Genomic DNA, 24,653 nt, shown 5'->3' with positions numbered 1-24,653 from the left:
AAATGAGCCAGACAAAGGCTCCAAACATCTGGAATGTAAAGCCAAATTCAAATGGTAAATGGTCATCCCAAACAGATAGACACTAATAAAAGCAACCCTGTAATGTGACTATGATAAGTAAGGCGCTGCATTTTATTTTACTTGTCCTGCCCCCCTCTCCTCCCCCCCCCCCCCCCCCCCCCCCCCCCCCGCGAAAGGAGAAAGAGTTTGAGACCACACTGCTTTAGGAGAAGTGCGAGCTCTGAGGTAGTTCCTTTTTGAAGACTTAGGCAAATTATATGACTTCAGTTAACTACCTTTGTTTTCCCGTTTATCAGATGGAGATAATATCAATTTAGCTGAGAGTCTTTGTGAATTATAAATTACTTATAAAAGTAATTATAAACTACTTTGTAAATACAAAGTGCTATATAAATGTTTAATAATAGTCCTTTGAACCACACGGCACCCCCTAATGGGAGCTTATTAAAGAGTTCCTGTTTAGCTTGGATTATTTTTTTTTTTTTAATTTCCCCTTAAATGAAGCAAGGTACTATGACTGGGAAAACAGCAACACAGTGATAGAATATTTTCATAAATCAGGAAGCATGAAATCCAGGGATTCTGCTCCATCCTTCCTTTAAATATGTGTTTTTCTAAAACAGAACTGAAATTAACTTCAAAAGGGGTCCTGCAGTCTGAGGAGGATCAAGGTCATTGGGAGCCTCAGCACAGGATCTCCTTGACATTTCTTAGAACCAGAAGAAGGAGGGTGAATGAATGGGATGGAACAGAAACACCCTACTGACTGGCACAGAGAAAGGGGCCTAAACACTAATATAAACATGCATATAAAATCTCTATTCATGGGGTAGGTAGTAGAATTATAGTAGTTTCCTTTGTAAATTATATGATTTAATCCTCACATCCACCTTTTGAGGGACACATTATGTTTCCCAAATTATAGTTGAGAAAACAGAGGCTCTAAGTAGTCAAATAATTTACTCCAGTTTATGTGGTTGGTACACAGCAGATCTAGGACTAAGATGGGCATTTTCTCTGCACAGAATTCCTTTGGATGAGAATATATATTAAAAATTAAACCATAACCCTAGCCTGTTTGCCTCAGTAGATAAAGCATCAGCCCATGGACTGGAGGGTCTCAGTTCGATTCCCATCAAGGGCACATACTTTGGTTGCAGGCTTGATCACAGCCCTAGTCAGAGCACCGGTAGGAGGCAACCAGCCTATGTGATGTGTTTCTCCCATATTGAAGTTTCTCTCTCTCTGTCTCTCCCCTGTACCTCCACTTTCTCTAAAAATCAATGAAAAAAATATACCTGGGTGAGGTTTAACAAAAAAAGCAAAATACAAGAAAACTAAAGCCCATAAATTAAAAACTAAACCATGAAATGTGCAAACTAAAGACTCTTCCTTTGGGCATTGTCCATAATGAAATATTTAAAGTCTTACCTCTGTGGATGCATAATAAATATTTCTTGTTAAATATGATATTGTCAGTAAGCATTTGACAACTTAGAAAATCCATTGTACTAATTATCTAAATATTTACATTTCTTTCAAAGTGATTAAGCATTAATTGAGCATTATATTGACTGTATTGACTTTTTTTAAAGTGGTGCATTTCCGAAATTGCAAAATAATATATTTACATAATTCTCAAAAACTTCTGACACAGCTAATTAAAGCCATGGCTTATAAGAGCTCACTAGAAACAAAGATAGATTTGTTAAAATTCTACACTAATAGTGCTCGCTTCGGCAGCACATATACTAAAATTGGAACGATACAGAGAAGATTAGCATGGCCCCTGCGCAAGGATGACACGCAAATTCGTGAAGCGTTCCATATTTTTAAGGATCTCATACCATTTGCAACAGCATGGATGGAACTGGAGAGCATTATGCTAAGTGAAATAAGCCAGTCAATGAAGGAAAAACACCACATGATCTCACTCATTCATGGATAATAAAGACCATTACAAACTTTTGAACAATAATAGATACAGAGGCAGAGCTGCCTCAAACTGATTGTCAAACTGCAGTGGGAAGGCCAGAGAGGGTTGGGGGACAGGAGGGAGGGGAGTAAGAGATCAACCGAAGGATTTGTATGCATCTATATAAGCATAACTAATGGACATAAGACACTGGGGGGTAAGGGAGGGCAGGGGTTTGTGAAGGGTGGGGGGGATAAAAAGGGCACTTATGTAATACCCTTTGTAATACTTTTAGCAAAAATAAAAAAAAAATAAAAAAAAAATAAAAAAAATTCTACACTAATAAAAGAGAAAGATGCAAATTGACCAGACCTTCACAATGCCCCACAGCCAATCAGGAGTGAATATGCAAATCAACCCTACAAAGATGGTGGGTTAATTTGCATACACAGGCACCAAGTGGCCAAGGGTGGAACAGCTGCTTGCGTGCACACCAGTGACAAGCAGCCTGAGTCCCAGGGATGGGCGTCCTCAGAACCCAGGCCACTCTGAGCCTGTAGGCCTTCATGTAGGCCCGGAGTGCCTGGAGTCCTGGAACAACCCCCGGCCACTCTGGACCTATGCGCGCAGGTGCCAAGCAGCCAGGGGTGGGGCGGGAACATCCACTGCATTGCCATGGCAACACAGCAGATGTTCCCGTCCCATGGCCACTTGCGTGCACACTGGCATCAAGTGGCCTACGCCCCAGGGACAGGCGTCCTTGGGAGCCAGGCCACTCTGAGTCTGTAGGCCCACACATAGGCCCGGAGCGGCCGGAGTCCCAGAACGCTCCCGGCCACTCGGAGCCTATGTGCACAGGCGCCAAGTGGCCGGAGACAGGGTGAAAACGTCCCCCGCAGTGAGCAGACAGCAGACTATGGGGGACTGCATGCCCCTGGCCGTGGCAGCGAGGGGCAAGCAGTCCCCTGCAGGGCCCCCACAGAGAGCAGACAGCAGGGCCTGCGATGGCATCAAGCAGGCAGGTCCACAGAGAGCAGAGAACCATGAGGAGCAGGTCTAAGCCATCAGTAGGACATTTCCTGAGGGCTCCCAGATTGGAGAGGGTGCAGGTCAGGCTGAGGGACCCTCCCAACCCATGCATGAATTTTGTGCACTGGGCCCCTAGTCATATGATGCAAGGCAATGATTTTTTTATTAGTAGTATTGATTATTACCATTGGATTGGTAAATTAAGGAAATAATATCTTGATTGCAACAATACAATGACCAAAGTCTAACATTGTTTTCTGGAATGCTGAAGATATATCTTAACTGAGGAACCAGAGTATATGATTTCATGGCCCCATATTCACAATCTCTGGGCAAGAGCATAGGAGTAATAGAAGTACCAGAACGAGTGCACCATGTGTGGAAGGCTACCCTGCCCTCTACCTCACAAGAAAAGGTGCCCTTTCCTCAAGAAAATTCATTGCCACGTTCCTGAGAATAGAATAGCTGTGGAAATCTATGATGACCATGACATGAAGGGTACCTCCTAGAACTGTGCAAAGCCCACTGTACATAATCATAAGCAGTAGCCATTGTGTCAAACTTCAGTCTGAAAACCCTAGAGACTGAATGCCAGATTATGTCTATTTATCTCTCTCCTTCAAGCTATCTATTAATTGAAAACATCCAGTTTTTTCTTTATCCAACTCAATGGGCTCCAAACTATTCATTTTAAACATTTTTAATATGTGTATATTTATTTAAAAATAGGAATGTGTCACTTGCTAATATAGTGTGCACTGTATAAAACATAAAATGAAAATTATAATCAGTGGTTCTCAACCTTCTGGCCCTTTAAATACAGTTCCTCATGTTGTGACCCAACCATAAAATTATTTTCGTTGCTACTTCATATCTGTAATGTTGCTACTGTTATGAATCGTAATGTAAATATCTGATATGCAGGATGGTCTTAGGCGACCCCTGTGAAAAGGTCGTTCGACTGCCAAAGGGGTCGCGACCCACAGGTTGAGAACCGCTATAAGTGATGAAAACAGAAATACAAAAAGTTATACTATTTTCTTCCAACACTCTACTTTGAACACTAATGATTTAGAACCCCAGACTTTTAATAGCAGGATGAGGGTAGTCCTCATTCCATGTCAGGAAGAGGAATTTTTCTTTCCATGACATATTCTCTGAATATGTGTGTGTGTGTGTGTGTGTGTGTGTGTGTGTGTATCCACACATGCACATGTACTCACCCAAGTGAGATGTATGGGTGGGATGAGCATTCAGAAGCTATAATAAATGATTTTCTTAGAATACCTTATTTGCTATACTGCAGGTACTTCCCAAATGGAGATTCATATTGGTAAATTATAGAGCTGAATGTTTTCTTATTCATGCTTAATATTTTTTTGGATGGCCTAGTCTCTAAAAATCATGCTATTTTTCTCTAAATGAAGTAAACTACCTATTCCAGGCACTGAGTTAGTTACATCGAGGAGAAAAGAATCCATCACAGTTAATTTGCCCACCACAGAAACCCACTTTCATTTCTTTCGTGATCTATACATTCTACTTATTCACAAATGTTCTTACTGCAACCATTACACACTAAACATTCCCAGTGTCATAGGCTATAATGTTGCAAACAAAAGGATTATGACCTCTTTCAGCAGGCTTCCTGCTAGACTGGAGCAGGAAGGGGAGATGGATTATATGGAGAAAAGGCCTTGTTTGAAAACATTAATCTTTGGTAATTAGTAATTGAGGAAGGAAATGCAACCAATACATTAAAGTTAAATGAGCTTCTGCAAAAACAATCAGTTTCAAAAGCTGATTGAGTCTGATAATTTATCCTCTAAAATAACATAATTGAAAATGTAAAAATAAAAATTCTAACAATTATTTAGTCAATCTTAAATGAAACTATCTGAATCAGAAAACTCTGAGGCGCTCGATAGATGATAAATGTATATGTTGTGCATGGGTTTTTATTTTTTTAGTGAAAACAGTTAAAAAGTAATACTTCTTCAGGTGCCAGGAGAAGAGACAAGCAAAAGTATATAAAACCAGGTTATTGTTTATGTTAAATGTTTTGGACAAACTTCCCTTCCTTGTTCTTAATGCTTATTTGTTTGTTTTTCAAAATATACCTCCATATATCACAAAAGATCCATATTTATTCCTCTCTTCTTTTATTTTTGTCTGTTTTGTAAGTGCATGTTCTGTGCTTGGGAGAAAGTTTCTAATTGAACCTGGTAAAAACTGAAATGTGTGCGTGTGTGCGTGTATGTGTGCGTGTGTGTGCATGTGTGTGTGTGTGTGTATTTATCAATAGGCTCATTAAAAATAGTCTCTTCAAAATGTAAAAAAATTAGGTGCTGAAAAGTTAAAACCACTAGTTGCTAAATTTGCATTTAAAAAAAGGCAAAAAAGAGATGTGTCAGATTTAACAAAGCCACTACTAAGAGACCAATTTCAGAGATAAAAGATAAAAGGCCAGCAATCCACTTTACCCCCAGCAGTTCAATGAAAGTTGTGTGATTCCTATTGCTTCATGGGGTACCTACAAAGTAGTTTACTCCCAGTGAATTCTGCTATTTTGTGGATTCTAAAACATCTGACTGTGGAGTGAGAAAGGCCTGTTTGAGTATGATAAGTGAGTTCTAAAACTGCTATGCTCAGTTCTAACATATAGCCACTGACAAATTCCAACTACTAGGAATACCTGAACTTAAACATTCAGAAAGCAAACATTCAGTACAATGCGTGGAAATTTGTATTATCACATGAATTGCCACTTTTCACGTCTCCCCAATCTTTACCAAGTTTCCCTTTTTCATTCTTTATTTCAATTGACACTGTTTATCGGAGTGCTTCAGGTTTTATTTTGTCCTGGTATGTTTAAAATTCTGAAGCACATTAAGATATGCAAAACCAAATGACAGTTCTAATGATATTTCTGGCACCCAAAAATCATCCTTGCAGGTCACTTTAATTGTTCAATTGTCAAAGTGATACATGTCTATGAGCTGCTGCGTTAACTTTTATCTTGTTGGGAAGTCCCTGAAATCCTCACAAAAGTATTCATTAAAATTGTGGGCCAGAGTTCACTCTCCTTCCTTTTGGCAAAATGAGCTCCATGTTCAAACAACAGATGTAATGTTGAAAGTTTGCATCATTGGAGACAGGCGAGGAGACAGGTGGAAAAGTTGTAAACAGGCCTGTGAATTGCTTTGGTGGACACAGATTTACTTTGAAGATTTCACTGAATCTTTTTAACTTGTAAGCCACTCATGGCACAAGAAAGCAAATTTACCATGCAAACCTTACCCAGATACGAGCTACAATGGAGGGACCTCCGCAAATTGAGATGTGCGATTCAGATAATTCTCTTGAACGTTTAGATAATTGCCTAAAGCTTATTTTACTCTGTGGAAAGACTTTACCCTCTTCTTCATTCCCTCTCATCTTTTCTTCTTTCATTCATAATCCTCCCCACCCCAGTCTGATCTTTTTGTCACTCTCCAGATCACCCTGCTTTAAATCTCCCTGTTTTATCCTGAATTTCCACCTCACGTTTGAAAAGACCGTCCTGTGCTGGCAAATTCCTTAAGTCAGAGTGTAATGGGTTTCCTTTTTACGCATCTCTAATGCATCCAGTGTTTTCTAGAGTCGGGTCTTTGGAAACTTTATTAGCAGGTTTCTAGAAAGAAAAAGAAAAAGAAAAGCTTTTTAAAGAAAGATTCTAACGAAGAGGTGTTGTCAAAGTGCCCACCTTCCAAATGCTGCTATGAAAAGAAAAAATACGTTGACTGGCCAATGGAAAGATTCACAATTACCTGTAAATCTAAGACATTTGCCTTGCCACTGTTTCAAAATGTCAAATGAGTAACTGTGAATAATGTTTAGGATTCACATTCAAATACAATATTTCTCACATCTAGCTTTCTTAAATATCTTATAATTGTTTTTTGGGGGGGTGGGGAGAGTCTTTGATCTTTATGTTCAAACAAAGCCTTCAAGCCCTTGGAAAACAGCAGATAAGAGTCCAATCCTTCTGATAAAAGAAATTTTATCAAACTCAGTAACCCTCTCTCGATAAAAGGTGATTAAACTGTCCTGAAGAATTAGCAAAGTTCCTGGGGTTTGGATTCAGATAGTGCACTCTGGCAATCCACAAACTGCTTGCCATTAGCCGTATAAGGGCAGTTAGATGTCATAGTCCTTCACTCATTCATTCAAAAAATACTAATGTAGGATCAATTAAATGCAAATCGAACCCTCTGTCCAAGGAACTTTAAACTCCAGAATGGGGATAAAGCATTTTCAGAAACAACTATAATGCATAGTAGAAAGTGTCACATATCCCAAGCGAGGGACAGAATGAGGGTCATGGGCAAACAAAGGAGAAAAGATACATCAACAACTAGTAAATAAGGCTTCTAATGAGGTTCATTGAAGCTGGATTTCGAATGAATGGGTTAGATGTAACTATCTAGAAATATCTAGGGAGAATAATGCTGTAAACTAAGTGACCACCTTGAACTGGGAAGTGCAACACAGGCTAAAGGTAAGTAATTTAGGTTGTTACACTGAGTATTGGGAAGGAGGTAGTGAAAGATTATACTGAGTTTGAATAAGTTGTGATGGATCCCTGAGACTGTGAGTCAGAGAGCTTTAGTGTCTGGCTTTAGAGTTTAAACTGATTCATTAGTTACTATGGAACCATTAAAAGCTTGTAAGAGCACAGTAATTTTCAATCAGTTTTCAACAAATGGGGGAAAATAGTCTTTTCAACAAACAATTCTTAGAACAAATGGATCATGGACCTATGTGTAAGGGTTAAAACTATGAAGCTTCTGGAAGAAACAGGAGAAAATGATCATGACCCTACTTTAGGCAAATAGTTTTTTTATTAGACACAAAATGTATGATACCTAAATGAAGATATTGACAAAGTTGGACATAAGCAAAACTAAGAAAGTTAAAAACACCAGTACAGAAATGTATAGACAAGACATATTGGAAGAAAATATTTACAAATCATTAATCTAATAAAGGACTTGTATCTAGAAAAAAATAATGTGCTCTGACAACTGGATAATAAGACAAGTGATTCATTAAGTAAGGGGGAGATTTGAATAGGTATTTTACTGAAGGAGATATATAATATATAAATGGCTATCACCAGAAAAGATGCTCAACCTCATTAGTCATTAGAGAAAAGGAAATAAAAACCATAATGAGATAGAACATCACACCCACTAGAATGGCTATAATCATGACTGTAACAAACACTGGTAAAGATGTAGAAAAGTTGGAACTCATACACTACTGTAGGAAATGCAAAATTGTGCTGTCACTGTGGAAAACAGTCTGGCAGTTCTTCAAATAGTTAGGTATGGGGTTACCATATAATCCAACAATTCCACTTCTAAGTATATATCCAAAAGAGATGAAAACATATGCCCACTAAAAACTTGTAAATATATTTTTACAGCAGCATTGTTCATTGGCCCCAAACCGGAAACAATCCAAATATCTACCAATTTCTGAATAAAATAATTGTGGTATATCCATACAACGAGATATTATTAATTATTGATAAATTCTACCCCAGGACTAAATCTTAAAAATATTATGCTAAAAAGCCAGACTGAAATGACCACATATTGCATGATTCCATTTATACAAAATATTCAGAAAAGGCAAATCTATAAAAACAGAATGATATTTGCCAGGGGCTGCAGTGAGGTAATGTGGATTAATTATGAACATGCATAGGAGTCTTTTAGGGATGCTAGGGATGTTCTAAAACTGGATTTTATAATTGTTGCACAGCTTCATAAATTACTAAAAATTATCAAATTGTACATTTAAAACAGGTGAATTTTATGGTATGCAAATTATACTTCAATAAACCTGCTTTTAAAAAGTTTACAAGATAAATAGGTAATAGGCAGAACTGTGTTTTAGAAATGAACTCTGGTAGGAAATGTGTAGCATTGATGGGAGTGGGGAAAAGCCAGGGGTATAGAGATCTAAATGCATATGGTAGAGCTCCAATTATTATAGAGCAAAGAAAATATATGAGCTTCGATGTCCCACAAGCCTCGATTTGACTCTGATATACGTCCTTGGGCAAAATGCAGGCATCTCTAGGCCTCTATTTTCTTTTCTGTAAGAAGGGAATAATAATGCCTACCTCTTAGAGGTGCTGACTGTATTGAATACATGAGATCATTTTATAAAACTCTAAACACAGGGCCTGACACTCGGGCAAGAATAATCAATGAATGTCATTTCTTCCCTTTTTCTTGTGATCCTCTCCCTCCTTAGGTAATAGCAAGGAAATAAAAGGAAATGTTAGTTAACATTTCCTGAATTTTCCAAAAACAATTTTGATTGTATTTTAAATTGTTCTCATAGATGAACATTCATACTTATCATTTTTTATGGCTCTACCTTTGATTCCTAAACCACAGTCTTACAATCTGAAGCAGTAGAGTTTATTTCACTTATTAAAATAATGCCTATTTTCCTCTACTTTTATGTCTTCCAAATACAAAAGGAACCCAGGCTTGATGTAGTTAGTGAAATAATGCAAAGCAGAGATGCATAAACACAACATTAATCCTTGACACACTCCCTCCTTCCAACTATAGCCACTTGTGGTGGTCAGTGGTGTGCATTCCTCTCTCCTTTTATACACACATAAACCCACATACATGTCTTAGGGAGAGGTTTTATTTACTTATTTTTCTGGAAAGAGAATGGCTCAAAACCTGTTATTCTACATCTTGCTTTTGTAAGCTTAATATAGCATAAAATTTTTTACAATCCTTGTTTATCATATTTCTTAAGATGAAGAGCAATAAACATAATTCCCTCCCTTTCTCTGCTTCCCTTTCAGTATTGCCCTTTGCTTTCACCTACTGTTTTCACTTATAAATTTAAATTTTATATAAATGACTCCTAGACATTCTTCTAAGAAGAAAACTTTGGTTAGTTTAATTTTAACCCTACCAGACCGCTGTACCGATTTTTCGGTAATTTCCACACAAAGGTGGAATATTGGCGCTAGATGAAAGGTAGATGAAAGGTAGACCTATTTTCTACAATGTCTCCAAGTTCTATCTTATTCTAACCATTTGTTTGCATGTAACTAACATTTTTCTATATCATGTTGGTTTTTTTCTCTTTAATGCTCAGGAGCCCAGGTATAGGGGACAGTTAGGTTAAGGGCCTCAGGCCTGGTAGGATTAAGGAACTGAATTAGGGACAAGGTACAGTGGAAAAAAAATTCAGTCATCCAATAGAGTTAGAAATCTGAGCTCATTTCTCTGCAATAACTCCTCATCATATAACATGATTCTTCTTTCTCTTGACAACCTCTCTTCTTGATCTATAGATTTTTTTATGTTAAGGGTAACCTCACATCATCCTCTTACTTTGGTATGACAATATATAAATATACCTTTGGAAAAAGCACTGAGAGTAATGGTTAAGAACCCTAACTTTTGAGGTCAGAGTGATTTGAGTTCACATTTTTCCTCTTTTATCTACTACTAACACATGATCTTACCTCTCTAAAACTTACTTATTACATATATTAAAAATGGAAATAACAGCATCAAACTCATGTAGTTATGAAGATTAAATGGAAACTGAATACATATCATTGGGTTCAATAATGGTCATATTAATAAATGAGCCCAGCCAGTGTGGCTCAGTAGTTGACCATGGACCTATGAACAAAGAGGTCACAGTTCAATTCCTGGTCAGGGCACAGGTCCAGGTTGCAGGCTCAACTTCCAGTAGGGGTGTGCGTGCAGGAGGCAGCCGATCAATGATTCTCATCATTGATGTTTCTGTCTCCCTCTCCTTTTTGAAATTAATAAAACTATATAAAAATAAATAAATAAATATGAAATAAAAAAGGGAGGCATTTTAGATATAAGATCTTGGGAAGTGAGGAGACCTTTGGGCTCTCTCTAAACCTTTGGCAATTAAGGTTTTGCTCTTCTTAAACTTCGGTTGGTTCTCAGATGCCCAGTCAATTCCCTTCCTGTCTTGGGTACTCTCTGGACTTACCTTGTCAGATATGTTCAAATTCTTCCTGCCTTCTCTGGCAAACTTGTTTTATCTTAAATAAAAACCCCCCAATCTCTAAACTGGAAGTCACAATTAATCGGTGCTAATGGAAAATAGCCAACATCCCACCTTTAATGTCTAGCTGAGAACTAAAAATGCTCATTTTCCCATAGTTGAAGTCCAGAGACTTACTGCAGGATGTCTCAAAGATCACTTGAGCTAAGAACCCTATTTCTGATCAAGTCAGTTCCCTTAGGAAATCTTGGGGAGAGATTTAAGCTGACACAGAGAAATGTATCACACAACTAACAAAAGAAGAGCAAAAAGTGAGATAAAAGATGAAGGAGGAGAGGCTGTTAATGGGAGGCTGTATGATATGAAGCAAATTGCAAGTAAATTATCTGCATTCAGTTCCTTCCGTTGAAAACTGGGGTTGGTGCTTATTGTCTGCACAGTTGTTAGAGCTAAATATCATGATTTATATAAAGTGACTAGTATACGTAGACAATCAATACATATAAGTAATATTAAGTATGTACTTTTGGATAGTAGTATACATTTTCAAGTACATAATTGTCTTCCTGGGAAATTAATGGGAAGATAAAACTCATGGTAGATCAAATGTATACCTCCATTCCTGCCTCCTGGGAACAGTAGGTTGCTGGTGAGACAGACCTTTTTAAACTTCATTTAGAAGGGGCGGGGGGAAATGTAATGCTTTAGCAGAAATCCCAAAAACAAAGTATGATTCTAGCAGTGAGAAGGCAAGTAGGGAGAGAACATCAAGAAGTTTAAAACAAACAAAAGAAAACACTAAGAGAAGACCTAATCAGCGTACGTGCTTTGGCACAAGAGACCAAAGAAGAGATAGGGCTTAAGCGACTGCAGGAAAGAAGTAAAAGATTTGGTGACAGCCTGGATAAGGGGAAGAAAGAGATGCCGTGTGTTTAAAAGATATACGTGATAAGTAAGTCCCCAGTTCTGGCAAAGAAGCTAAGCAAGCGATGCCTTCTTTACAATGAAAATAAATTGATCTACATAAAGCTAACTGTATTTATTCAATGCACATTACTACTGCTCGAAGAGGGGAGGGAACACATTTTAAGTAATGTTGGGAAGAAGAGAAACATTTATTATTTGCTTGTCATCAGTGGGGAAAAGTTACAACAAAGTGTTCAGATTTGGCTTATTATAGTAGTTATATAAAGTTTGATTTGAATAACAGATTGATTATTCTAATCTTTACACTATGCTAACTGTAACTTTTTAAAATTTTTTATATGTATTACTTCCCTTAGCTCTTGAGGAATGCTTTCTTTGGAGAAGCCAGGAAGGTAGGAAAAATTTGTGACAAATAAAGGCAAGGATTAACTTTTAGAATTCCATTACTCTTTAATCTGCATTGTTTTATGTTTTACAATCCTATATAATCTCAAGAAGAATAAAAGGAAATATTATCAGTATGAACTTACTTGTTTTAGATAACCAAGAAAACCTTAAGATTTTGTTGATTCATTTCTATAAAATAATAATGGATTTATGGATGGTTAAGATACCATATGATATTTGCTTACTGAATTTTCTTTTCTGTTTAAATAGGAAGGGCAGCTCCAAGAAAAAAAAAAAAAAAGTGTTGTGCCTGCATAGAGAGTAGCAGAGGATTCAATCCTGGATTGAATTCCAGATTTATTCAGTCTCCAATCTTTATGAAAGGTGATATAAAAATCAATTAAACCTCACTATTTACCACTCTAAAAACATTATAAAACAATGGTAAATTGTTTTGTTTGTACAATTTCAAGTGCTTGATTTTGCCACCTCATTCTCCGCACCGCCCACCCCAAACACACAATTATTAATTGTTCTGAATTTCATTGGCATGCTTGCTGGCAGTCAGAGCCTTAGTATGTAATCCCAAAGAGCACAGCACTGTACCTATTGACTGGCAAATTATTTGACTTAACTTTATTTGTGTTTTCATATCTTGATTAGACCTGTCATTATCTCCCCATAGGGCTGATTAAAACAGAAAGGAAAAGAAAGAACTGGATAAAATGTGTAAACTCAAAAGAACTACTTGAAAGTCTGGGTGATGTCATTATTCCTGGTCTTGATGTAATAAAAAATTATCTGAATCCACAAGCCCATACATTGCTAGTCTCCTTTGTCAAGTAAAAGGGGAAAAGAAGGTATGCTAAGAGATAGATCAGCAAGACAAAGGATCAAAACCCAAAAATGTAGGGCACTAAATGCATGACCTTACTTGCTTGTAATAGTCATCAAGAGCACACCAAAGATTAAGCTCAGAAGATTTGAACTCCTTAATCAGGCACAGGGTAGTTTACTTGGAAAATATAAATGAATAAAAGGAAGCAAGAAGTAGTGTTAACAGTCCTTACCTGTAAAAGCCCATGACAAATACTGCCTTATATAGAATTTATAGCTGTTTCTTTTTTAATGATTTGATCAAACTACCACCCTTATCTTTATCACTCCATCTTTTTTTTGGTGTGGTCTGGGCTAAAATTCCATTTCAATCTCATCCTGTAGTTAAAACCCAGTATCAAAGGGCTCATTGGCCCTGTTCCCTGTTTTCTGTGGGTAAATTCCATTCATTTTTCTTACAAGGTAAATGTGAAGAAAGCAGTTAAGACTGTGAAGAGGATGCCCATACAGGAATTAGGGAAAATGTTACGGAAACACTAAGAAAGTTTACACCCTATTTGTGGTAGAAAGTGAACTCTACCTCACTTATCGCTCTAATTCATCTAAAAGATTTTTTTTACCCTAGCCAACATGAAGGGAGTGTGTGTGTGTGTGTGTGTGTGTGTGTGTGTGTATTTGGTGAGAACATTTAGGGTTTAGAGATATTCTTCACAATGTCCCATCTTTTTCTTCCCATCAGTCAAATGCCCTTCTCACCTGACCTCCTTTATCTCTAAACTCTCCTGAGATAACGCAGACATTAGGTGGGTGGTCTTGAGCATATTCTAGATTTCTCTCAAGGGCAAAGTTCTCTTGGTAAAAAGGAAGGTGTTACTGCCTTCCTCCTTAGTACTTGTTTTGAAGCAATTTTTTTTCTTTTTATTTTCCCAACTTTATTGCGGTACAATTGACGAATATAATTGTACAAATTTAAGAGGTATAATGTGATGGTTTGATATGATTATCACAATAAAGTTAGTTAACACATCTATCATCTCACATAATTACCATTGTGTGTGTGTGTGTGTGTGTGTGTGTGTGTGGTGAGAACATTTAAGATCTATTCACTTAGCAAATTTCAAGTATACAATATAGTACTGTTAACTATAATCACCATGTTATACATTACATTCCTAGAACTTATTCATCTTATACCTGAATGTCTGTGTCCTTAGACCTACAGTTCCCTATTTCCCCCATCCCTCAGCCCTAGGCAACCACTATTCTAACCTCTGTTTCTATGAGTTTGATTTTTTTTTTAGATTCCACGTATAACTGAGATCATAGAGTAATTGTCTTTCTCTAACTTATTTCACTTATCATGATGCTCTTAAGGTTCATCCCATGTTGTCTCATCTGGCAGGATTTCCTTCTTTTTTATAGCTGAATAATATTCCATCACATACCTATACTACATTTTCTTTATCCATTCATTTGTGATGGACACTTTGGTTTTTGTGCCATGGCTATTAAGAATAATGCTGCAATAAACAGAGGAGTGCAGATATCACTTTGAGATAATGCTTTCATTTTCTTCAGATATATACTTACAAGTGGGACTCCTGGATCTTATGGTAGTTCTATTTTTAAGTTTTTCAAACAATTCTGTACTGTTTTCCATAGTGGCATCACCAGTGCCAAAAATTGTCTCTTTTTCTCCTTTTATAAAAAATAATAGTCATCCTAACAGGTGTGAAGTAATATCTCATTGTGGTTTTGATTTGCATTTCCCTGATGATTAGTGATGTTGAGCACCTTTTCATGTAGTCTATTTGTAAGTCTTCCTTGGAAAAACTATTTATGCAGGTCTTCCCCCCACTTTTTTTTTGCCAATGAGTTGAATGAGTTCTTTATACATTTTGAATATTTACCTCTTATCAGAGGTATGGTTTGCAGATATTTTCCCCATTCCTCATTCCTTAGGGTGCTTTTTTAAAATTTTGTTGATGGTTTCCTTTTATGTGTTTTAGTTTATGTTTAAACTAAACATAAAGTTTAGTTCACTTGTTTATGTTTTTTCAATATATTTTTATTGATTTCAGAGAGGAAGGGAGAGGGAAAGAGAGATAGAAACATGAGTGATGAGAGAGATAGAAAACATGAATTTATCCTCTGACTCCTGCACATACCTCACTGGGGATCAAGCCCTTACTGGGATTTGAACCTTGATCTCCTGGTTCATAGATAGATGCTCAACCACTGAGCAACACCGGCTGGGCTGTTTCTGTTTTTGTTACTTGTTTGACATTTAAAACACTGGCCCATATGACTGGTAGAAAGAAAGCAGAAAATATAGTGTAGTCATTTTCCTGATTATTTTTGTTTGCTCACTAATTGTTTTACCCTGAGTAGCAGCTCTTGAAGTCATTCACACTATTTTGCAGGTTCTTGCTAAAAACGCGTGTGCGCGCGCGCGCGCGCACACACACACACACACACACACACACGTATAAAGTCCTAACTAAAAGAATAAATTGCAGAAACCTGTATCCTCACTGAACAAAGTTAAACTTTTCCTAAACACCAAAATATTGAACCTAAATAAGGTCATGTTGATTGAGTAAAAAACAATAAACTACTACAAAACAGTCTGAACCTTCCTTTTTACTCTCCACCTAGTTTGCCTTTTTTACTGTGGCTGGAGCAATGGCTCTAATTGGTGTCCTTTCTTTTGTATAATCCTTTCAAATCCATCCTGGCTGCTGACAGTAACCTTTTAAAAATGTGGAATTAATCCTGTCATTCCCCAACTCAGCGTTTCCTGTGCCCACCAATTTCCTTCAGGATTCACGTCAACCTCCTGACCCTGGCATACGGAGCTCTAGGCCTGGGCACATGGCCAGCCTCATGTCCCAACAGCCTCATTTCTCCCTGTATTTTCCCCAACCTCCGACAAATCCTAAACATGTTACAGGGCCCCTTTCAATTTCCCAGATACTCTAGTGTCTGACCTCTTGGGCTTTTTAATGTTTTTCTTCTATCTTCTTTATTACCAAATCATTTCTTCATTTATCCAATCATTCATGGTTCATCATCTCCTCTGCACAGCCTTCCCTGACCCCCTCTTCCTCAATCTTAGATTAGTTTAGTTCATTGCCCTCAAAACTCTCATAGCATCTACTGATTTGGGTCTTGTTTTGTAAGAAATCATGGTACTCCTTCTAGCATGAGAGTATCTTGAGGGCAACAATTACAGTTCTATCATCTTTAGGCAATGTGTGGAACAGGTATTCAATAAATATTTTCTAAATGGCATAATTAGGGAAGTTGTATCTTAAAAATGATAACTATACCTTATAGAGTACTTATTAAATACCAAGAACTGTGTGTGAATCATTGAATTTTATCCTCTCAAAAATTCTCTCCCTGGCTGGGTAACTTGGTTGGTTGGAGCATCATTGGATACGCCAAGGTTTCAGGTTACATCCAAGGTCAGGGCACATACAAGAATCAACCAGTGAAGGCATAAATAAGTAGAACAACAAATCTATCTCTCTCTCTCTCTCTCTCTCTCTCTCTTTCTCTCTTTCTCCCTCTCTCCAAATCAAAAAACAAACAAAAATTTTCAAAGGAGTTCACTATTAACCTCCTCATCTTAATAAATGAGAAAATTAAAAAATAAGAAAGAAGCAAAAATAGTATTCTGTTCTGTTGTGCCTGAGTATACTTTCTATAAAATACTGGTAAGTAGAATACATTGAATACACTGTAGTAAATTACTTCTTGAAAAATATTACAATCCAAACTTTTCTCAACCATTGAAAATGACCAATGTTAAATGCTTCTCATAGAAAGGGCTTAGTCTTCATCCTGAACTTAGGAGGCCAGGAGGAAAAGGAGTGGGTAGAATAGAAGATTACAGAGGAAACAGTTTTACTCAGAAATTAAAGATGAAAATGTTTAGGACCAAACGGGAGAAAGAATTACTAGGTAAATACCTCAAGTGGAAGCTTCCTAGTTCTTTTTAAGGCCAGCGCCATTGTAAAATTAAAAGTCCCTCTTCCCATTTTCTCCTATATCATTCCCAGGTTTCCTTTTCTATTTATTGACTATCTAGGATTTAAAATGTTGACAGTAACCACCCCCAGAAGTATAATGATTTTAGAATTGTTTTTACTGCTAAGGTACTCAGGTTAAAGAATATGGTCCCTCCGGAGCTCCTTGTCATTTACCATGTTAACATCAAATTCTGAGCCATAAATAGCATACCAGCCAAACTTTCCTATGAGAGCAGCCCTTTATACTGCCCGCTTCCATACTTGCATAATACAGGATGTGTCGATGATCAAACAGTCGTGGACATCACTGTCTGTTTCCCCAAGTTCCATCAGCCAAAGTGGGATGGGTTACACAACCAAAACATTTACACTGTTATTTGTGTCTTACTATGTTTAGTTTTGGATCACACGTTTTAGTACATCAGCCCTCCTGTTTTTAAAAGAGAAAACAAGAAAATATTCAAGCAGGTTAGCCTTTTTCTGACAGTTGGCAAGCTTTGGGTACTTATTTCCTGCTCTAATTTTTCAGCTACTTTTACATTTGTTTGTTACTGTGGTAGGTTCTTAGTAACAGGCATCTCCTTGGTTATTTGAGCAGAAAAACGTCTAGGACTGCACAATGTAGTCATTCTCAGGCTGGTAGTATGTGGCCGACCTACTGGTAGAAGACAATTTTCAAGTGATTTTTTTCTAGTCTTTAAATCCAAGTCTAAATTGATTAAACCTCTGGCATTTATAAAGCAGACATTTTATTTAATTATATCTATGCATATATTTTTGTTAATCCTCACCTGAGGATTTTTTCCATTGATTTTTAGAGAGAGTGGAGGAGACAGAGAGAAACATCAATGTGAGAGAGAGACACATCCATTGGTTGCCTCCCACACACTGGGGGCCAAGGATCAAGCCTGCAACCAAGATACATGCCCTTGACCTGAATCGATCCTGGGATCCTTCAGTCTGCAAGCTGCCACTCTGTCCACTGAGCCAAAACGTCTAGGGCTAATTATATATTTTAATTCAGATCTCATTTGATATGAGTAATAATAATAGTTACCATTCCTATTTGTGCCAGCTCTGGATTAGTCTCTTTATAAACTTTGCTGTATTTTAGTCTCACAATAATTCTCCAAGATGAGTGTCTTACCTTCCCCCACATTTGATAGGCCAGTCTATGATTCTGTGAAGTTAGGATATTTGCCTAAGGTCACCTAGTAAGTGTATTGAGATCAATCTGGACCTAAAGACAATGTTCTTCACATTAAAGAAACAATAAAGAGAAAGGGGGCATGTGAACAAAGTGTTATGTTGGCTCAGATGAGAAGAGGTCCTTTTGATATGGGGTATAGAATATGGATATTTGTGAAATATCTTATGTATATGGAAATGATTTGAGGCATACCTTCGCGATTCAAGCAGAGCTAGAGCAAAGGTAACAGATGAGAAATACTCAAAATATTATTGGATTACAGTGAATGGTCAGTCTAGTTGGACTAAAATAGTAAGGTAGATACTGAAAAAAAATTAGAGTTAAGACCCAAAAGTCAAATTGAAGCCACGTAGACCTGCTTCATGAGACTGAATCAGTAGGAAGGTAGGAGGCATCAAGTAGGAAGAGACTAGAAATAGTTTTCAAAGGTTATAAGAATTTTTGCCATAGAAGCCCATACTGAAGTATATATAATGAAAACACTCTTGTTTTCCTTTATTCACTACTCACAGAATACTCTGTACTCCAGTTTCATGGGGGATTTTCCCACACTCAGCAATTCTGCACCACCAGCTCTATATCCTATAATCAATTCATTTCTGACACTAGCTGAAGTTAGCATCAGGTTCCACAAATGAAGTGCTCAATCCCACAAGTTTCCCCCAACACCTCATCTCAGACACCGATTGCAAATCCGGGTTGTTACCTGTGCTTCTGACTGGCTGGTGATAAATCAGACATTGCCATGCCCCCTCCCTTGGTTTAGATTAATTTGCTAGAGCAGCTCACAGAACTCTGAAAAACAGTTTACATACTAGATTACCAGTTTATTACAAAATATATTAAAGGCTAAAAATAAATAGTCAGATGAAGAGGCACATAGCGAGAGGTCTTGAAGGGTCCGGAGCATAGGAGCTTCTGACCCTGTAGAGTTTGGGGGGGTGCCACTCTCCTGCTTTGTGGATGTGCTCTGGTTCACCAACCCTGAGGCTCTATGAACTCTATAGAGGTAACAGGGCCTAGATGAGAATCCACATGGAATGAGCAGTAGAGATGTACACGAGAGATTCTTTCAATACAAATATAATTATTTGGCACTTGAGTGTGGGGATGATAGCATTCAAAACAGAAGTGGGACAGTTTAAAGTGGTGAGCTCTGAATGTCTTAAATGTATAAAATGGATAAGTGGGTTAACCACAGTCACATAGGTGGATAGATCTCCTAGCAACTACTACTGTGCTCAAATCCATTCTGCTTTTCTACCTGACATCATCCTTTAAAAAATAATCTTTAAAAGGTTGTACAATACCAATCCCTGAGCCGGCTTGTGGACAGAGTACAGAGCAAAACAACAGGAACCATTCTTAATCTTTACTGGAACACAGAGATGGTTCCACAGAGATGGTGCCAAGAAAATGTCAGGAATATTGTATTGGCATTCCGTGTGAAATTAACATCTTTTGTTATAACCAAACACGTTAACAATGTTTTGATCATGAGATCTCAAAGTTCAGATGAATCTTTATGGTAGAAAAGGTTAAAATAGAAATGTAAAAGCAATGGTTTGGGCTATATCTGCTCTTTCAGTACTCATAATCATTAACAATTCTCAGACACTTATTCAATGCTAGCCATCATTCTAACACTGTATTTTCTTTTAAAGCTAGCTACTCACCTGTTCTTAACACACACACACACACACACACACACACACACACACAACAGCAAAAAAAAAACAAAACCTTCCCTTTTACTGCTGATTCTAGAGCCCATTTTTCTGTCAGTAACAAAAAGTGGGGAAAAAATATCTAAATCTCTAATCTTCCTTTTCCAATATTTCTCTTTGAATTCCCTGAGAAATTGATGGGTAAAACATTGACAGTTATGGTGTCTAACAGAAATAATTAGCAGAACATAATTCCACAAAACAAGAATGAAAGTGTTCTCAATGGTGTGCAGAATTGGAGAACACGGGCCCTGGTGTTTTATGAATACTGGCCAGCTGAACTGTTGTAATGGGGTCTCCTAAAGCAGCCACATGGTCCAACAGAGTAAGGAGTAGCAACATGTTTAATGCAACAAAACCCTGCATAACTCAGGGGTCTGGGAGTACAAAGATGAGTTAGGCAGAGCTCTCGCCTTCCAAGAGCTCACAGTCTAATATGTAAACTAATAGGTTACTGTACAGTATTAACATGTCTATGCAAATTTTAGGACATTATTTAAAATGATAAATTCTTTGATAGCCCCACCATTAAAAGGTGTGATCTCTTTCTTTTCCCCTTAACTCTAGACTAGACTGTGACCACCTTGAATGCAAGGGGAGTCTTGCTGTCTTGTTCTGAGTCTAGTTTTAAGATAACTGGCAGCTTCCTGCCATGGTCTCTGGGAGGTTATGCTGCCGTGTAAGAAGCTCTTTTTGTCCTGCTAGAGGCACCCCATGGAGAGCTGTTCAGTCCACAAAGAGAAAAACAGGGGTTCTTCTGAGCCCTGCCTTTCACCCACCCCATCAAGGTGCCAATTTGTGAGTGAAACCCTGTTAGATCCTCAAACCTGCCCAGCCACCAGCTGAAGATCACCAAGTAAACATGTTGTATAAAGAACTGGCCAGCCTGGCCTGTGTTGCTCAGTGGCTTAGCATAGATCTATGAACCAAGAGGGTCATGGTTTGATTCCCGGTCAGGGCACATGTCTGGAGGTTGTGGGCTCAATCCCCAGTGGGGGTTGGGGGACGTGCAAGAGGCAGCTGATCAATGATTCTCTCATCATTGATGTTTCTATCTCTAGTTCTCCCTCTCCCTTCCTCTCTGAAATTAATAAAAAAAAAGAACTGGCCAGCTGAGCACTGTCAAATTCCTGACTCACCAAATCATGAAATATAATAAAATGGTTGTCATTTTAAGCCACTAACTTTTGGGGTTGTTTGTTACACAGCAACATATAATCAGAACAAAGGGAGTGCTTAATTCTGACTCAGAAACTTCTCAAATGGGGTTGAAATCTAAGTATGATTTTGAAGGATAAACAGGGGGATTACCCAGGCAACAAATGGGAGAAAGGCACTTTAGGTTGATGGGAGAATATAAGTGAAGACAAAGGAATTGAGTTTGGTGTATTAGAACTTCTCAGTATTTTGTAGGGAAAAAACAAAACAGAATAATGAATGGGGGAGGGCGGGGGTGGATTAGAGTAGAGAAAGATGAACCAAAAAAGAAAAGATATCACATGTTAACCTCTTTGTACTAGGCATATTTATATATTTCTATAGAAAATGGTTAGAAGTTATTTCGATAATCTAAAAAAGATTTTAAAACTATGAAATAAAGGTTAAGTAATTTAAAACCTTGAATTGTGGCCGAAACCGGTTTGGCTCAGTGGATAGAGCGTTCGGCCTGTGGACTGAAAGGTCCTGGGTTCAATTCCGGTCAAGGGCATGTACCTGGATTGTGGGCACATCCCCAGTAGGAGATGTGCAGGAGGCAGCTGGTCGATGTTTCTCTCTCATCGATGTTTCTAACTCTCTATCTCTCTCCCTTCCTCTCTGTAAAAAATCAATAAAATATATATTTTTTTAAAAACCTTGAATTGTGTAAGAAATGGCTAGAATGTATGTAGAAGGAAGGATTAAGAGAGAGTATTGACTAAATCTCAACTTTTGGATTTAGTGATTGAATGGATACTGCCAATTGAAAAATGGAATAGGAAGAAGAGCAATTTGGGCCACTAGATTTCAAATTCATTTGTGGATGTATTTACTTGAACATCTGTAAGTTTTTAAGGTGGAGAGAGATGTTCAGTAAGCAACAAGATGAAAAATTCTATAGCTTACAAATCACATAAGGGTTCTCTATTGTTTTATACACGCACACACACACACACACACAGAAATATTGGAATTGTGAATGTATCGATGGTGGCTTAAACAAAGTGCAAAGATGAAACTACCTATAGAAAGCAAGTAAAGTGAGAATTAAGAATACATACAAGAACAAAACAAAATTATAAGGGGTGGGAACAAGGAAAATTTTAAATAAACTGAGACAATCTGTAAAATATGTCATAGATTATTCACTTTACTTGCTTAAAACTCATTTTACCTATCCACCCAATAATCGACTTTATTTCAGTGTACTTTGGATTGAGCTGCTAATAATATCTAAATGTTATGTAAATCTAAATAACTATGGATTTAAGTCTGGGGATGGCTAGACTATAAGTATATATAATTATATTTTTCTTATATGTGTATATTTATTCTATACTGTTCATATGGATGCTTTTAAAATAGCCCTTTCACCACTATAATATGAAAAATGATCTACTTGCCTTCACACTGAATTATGAAATGATTCACAACTTTTTTTAATTCAATATCACAAGCCAAAAGAAACACCAATAGTCAGAATGTGTTTTACCTTATTAAGTAACAGCATGTGTCTACATTTTTAAAAAGTTAGAAAGTTATCAAATTAATGCATATGGCATTGAGAATTTTTCACAAATGAAGTGGAAACAGAGAAAAAAACTTGAACTGAGTTTTATATTTTTAAGGACTATTTGCTTCTGTCATTCTCAATAAGAAGTGGATATTTTGGTTGAAACACCATTACTAATAAGCAACTTGTTTGCTTTAATCTCCATGACAGGGAGAAGACTATACCATTTTTGAAAAGAGAAAATTCTAAGGCATGCCTTAAGATTACCTTTTTTTTATTTTGGAGTAGAAATATGATTTTTTTTCTCATTTTTCTAGAGATCAGGACTTGGGAACAAAAAATTCCACTTCATTTTTTTATTTTTTTTTCTAAGACCTTCAATCTCCTTTAAACGGAATATGGTCAATTCCTAGTTGTGGAATAACCACAAGACAATTAGAAGTTAAATTGTTGAGCAGCCCGCATCTAATTAAAGTCTCTCCATTTTAACTATTTTATTTTTAGCATCTGAAGCAGTTTGTAGCTCTTCTAGGCTATAATCATGTTTATTTAAGAGTAGTGCAGTCCTCAGTGAGAAAATAAAAACCTACCAGAACTGCTATACCGAATAGAAGAAAACAGGGAGATGGGTGGCATGTTTAGTGTACTTTTCAGTTTGATTTTCTTCAGGTTACTGTACAAATAGTTCAGCTTGAGTTCTAGAACTCCATATCTGAATGGGTTTCTTCTGTATAATGTCATGAACGTGTGTGACTACATTGATGTGAGAAGTTATCCATGCTTTTTACTTTGCACAAACTTAGAGTCCATAAAGTTCTGAAGATGCGGAGTAAATTTTATTTTACAAGTCGTACGAGGCAGTCACCACATCTAAAATGCTCAGTTTTTAAAAATATACAGAAAAAAACCCCAATATGACTAAAGATTTCTGCCCTATTATTTCCCAGAGAGTAGGGGCTATGACCTAGGAGAAGTTTTTGCCTATCCAGGAAGGAACCTTCTGAATATCATCAGAATACCATATTAGCAGACATTCCTTAAATGCCTACTGTGTTCCAGCCTCTGACCTCCACCCTCCACATGGAGCTTCCTCTTTAACTGTCAGAACAACTCCGTTAGGTAATATTACCACCTCGGGTTTTAAGTGGCTAAAATATGCTAGTTATTCATTGGCAGAGTGGTGTTTTGAATCTAGCACTCTTAATATTATTTTAACCACTCCTCTTCACATTATTTTTAATGTAAAGAGTGTCAAAGTGAACATTTTGTCAGAGGAAATACTTAGAAAAAAATTAATTATTGTCGGTAGCTCTGTTTTAGTGGAGGCAGCACAGAGAGAGTTCAGTGTTTGTCTCTGGAGTCAAGTCCTCACCAATGTGACTTTAGACAAGTCCCATCCCTTGCTGTTCCATCATCTGCCACAAAGCCATGGCGAGAGTGTGAATTTGTAATGGCACTATAAGTGGAGATACTATGAGGACTTTCTCTCTGGGTTGTTCTGAGGATTAAATAAAATGTAAAGTATAATTAAACACTTAGCATACTGTCCAGAGCATAAGGACTTTTCAATTAACTTTCAAATGCTCTTATTTTGTGTTGGTATTATTATTACCATCATTATATATTTCAAAAGGTAAGCTTGCCCTGGCTGGTTTGATTCAGTGGTTAGAGTGTCAGCTCGCAGACTAACGGGTCACGGGTTTGATTTCTGGTAAAAGGCACATACATCAGTTGCAGGCTCGATCCCTGGCCCCGGTCAGGGCATGTGTAGGAG

General features: G+C 37.3%; 1 non-coding gene across 1 annotated transcript; it reads left to right on the top strand.

The window, feature by feature from the left end:
• The first annotated feature begins 1,748 nt into the window (after positions 1-1,748).
• LOC139022254 (U6 spliceosomal RNA) lies at positions 1,749-1,855 on the top strand. Its single transcript, XR_011473637.1, has one exon. It is a non-coding gene; the product is annotated as a U6 spliceosomal RNA (small nuclear RNA).
• Positions 1,856-24,653: the final 22,798 nt, after the last annotated feature.

The sequence above is a fragment of the Myotis yumanensis genome, unplaced genomic scaffold (genome assembly GCF_028538775.1).
Source record: "Myotis yumanensis isolate MYYU_CA2020_CCGP unplaced genomic scaffold, mMyoYum1.0.hap1 SCAF_13, whole genome shotgun sequence".
Lineage (NCBI taxonomy): Eukaryota > Metazoa > Chordata > Mammalia > Chiroptera > Vespertilionidae > Myotis > Myotis yumanensis.
Note: the sequence above shows the minus strand (reverse complement) of the source record. Positions and strands in the feature narration are given on the sequence as shown.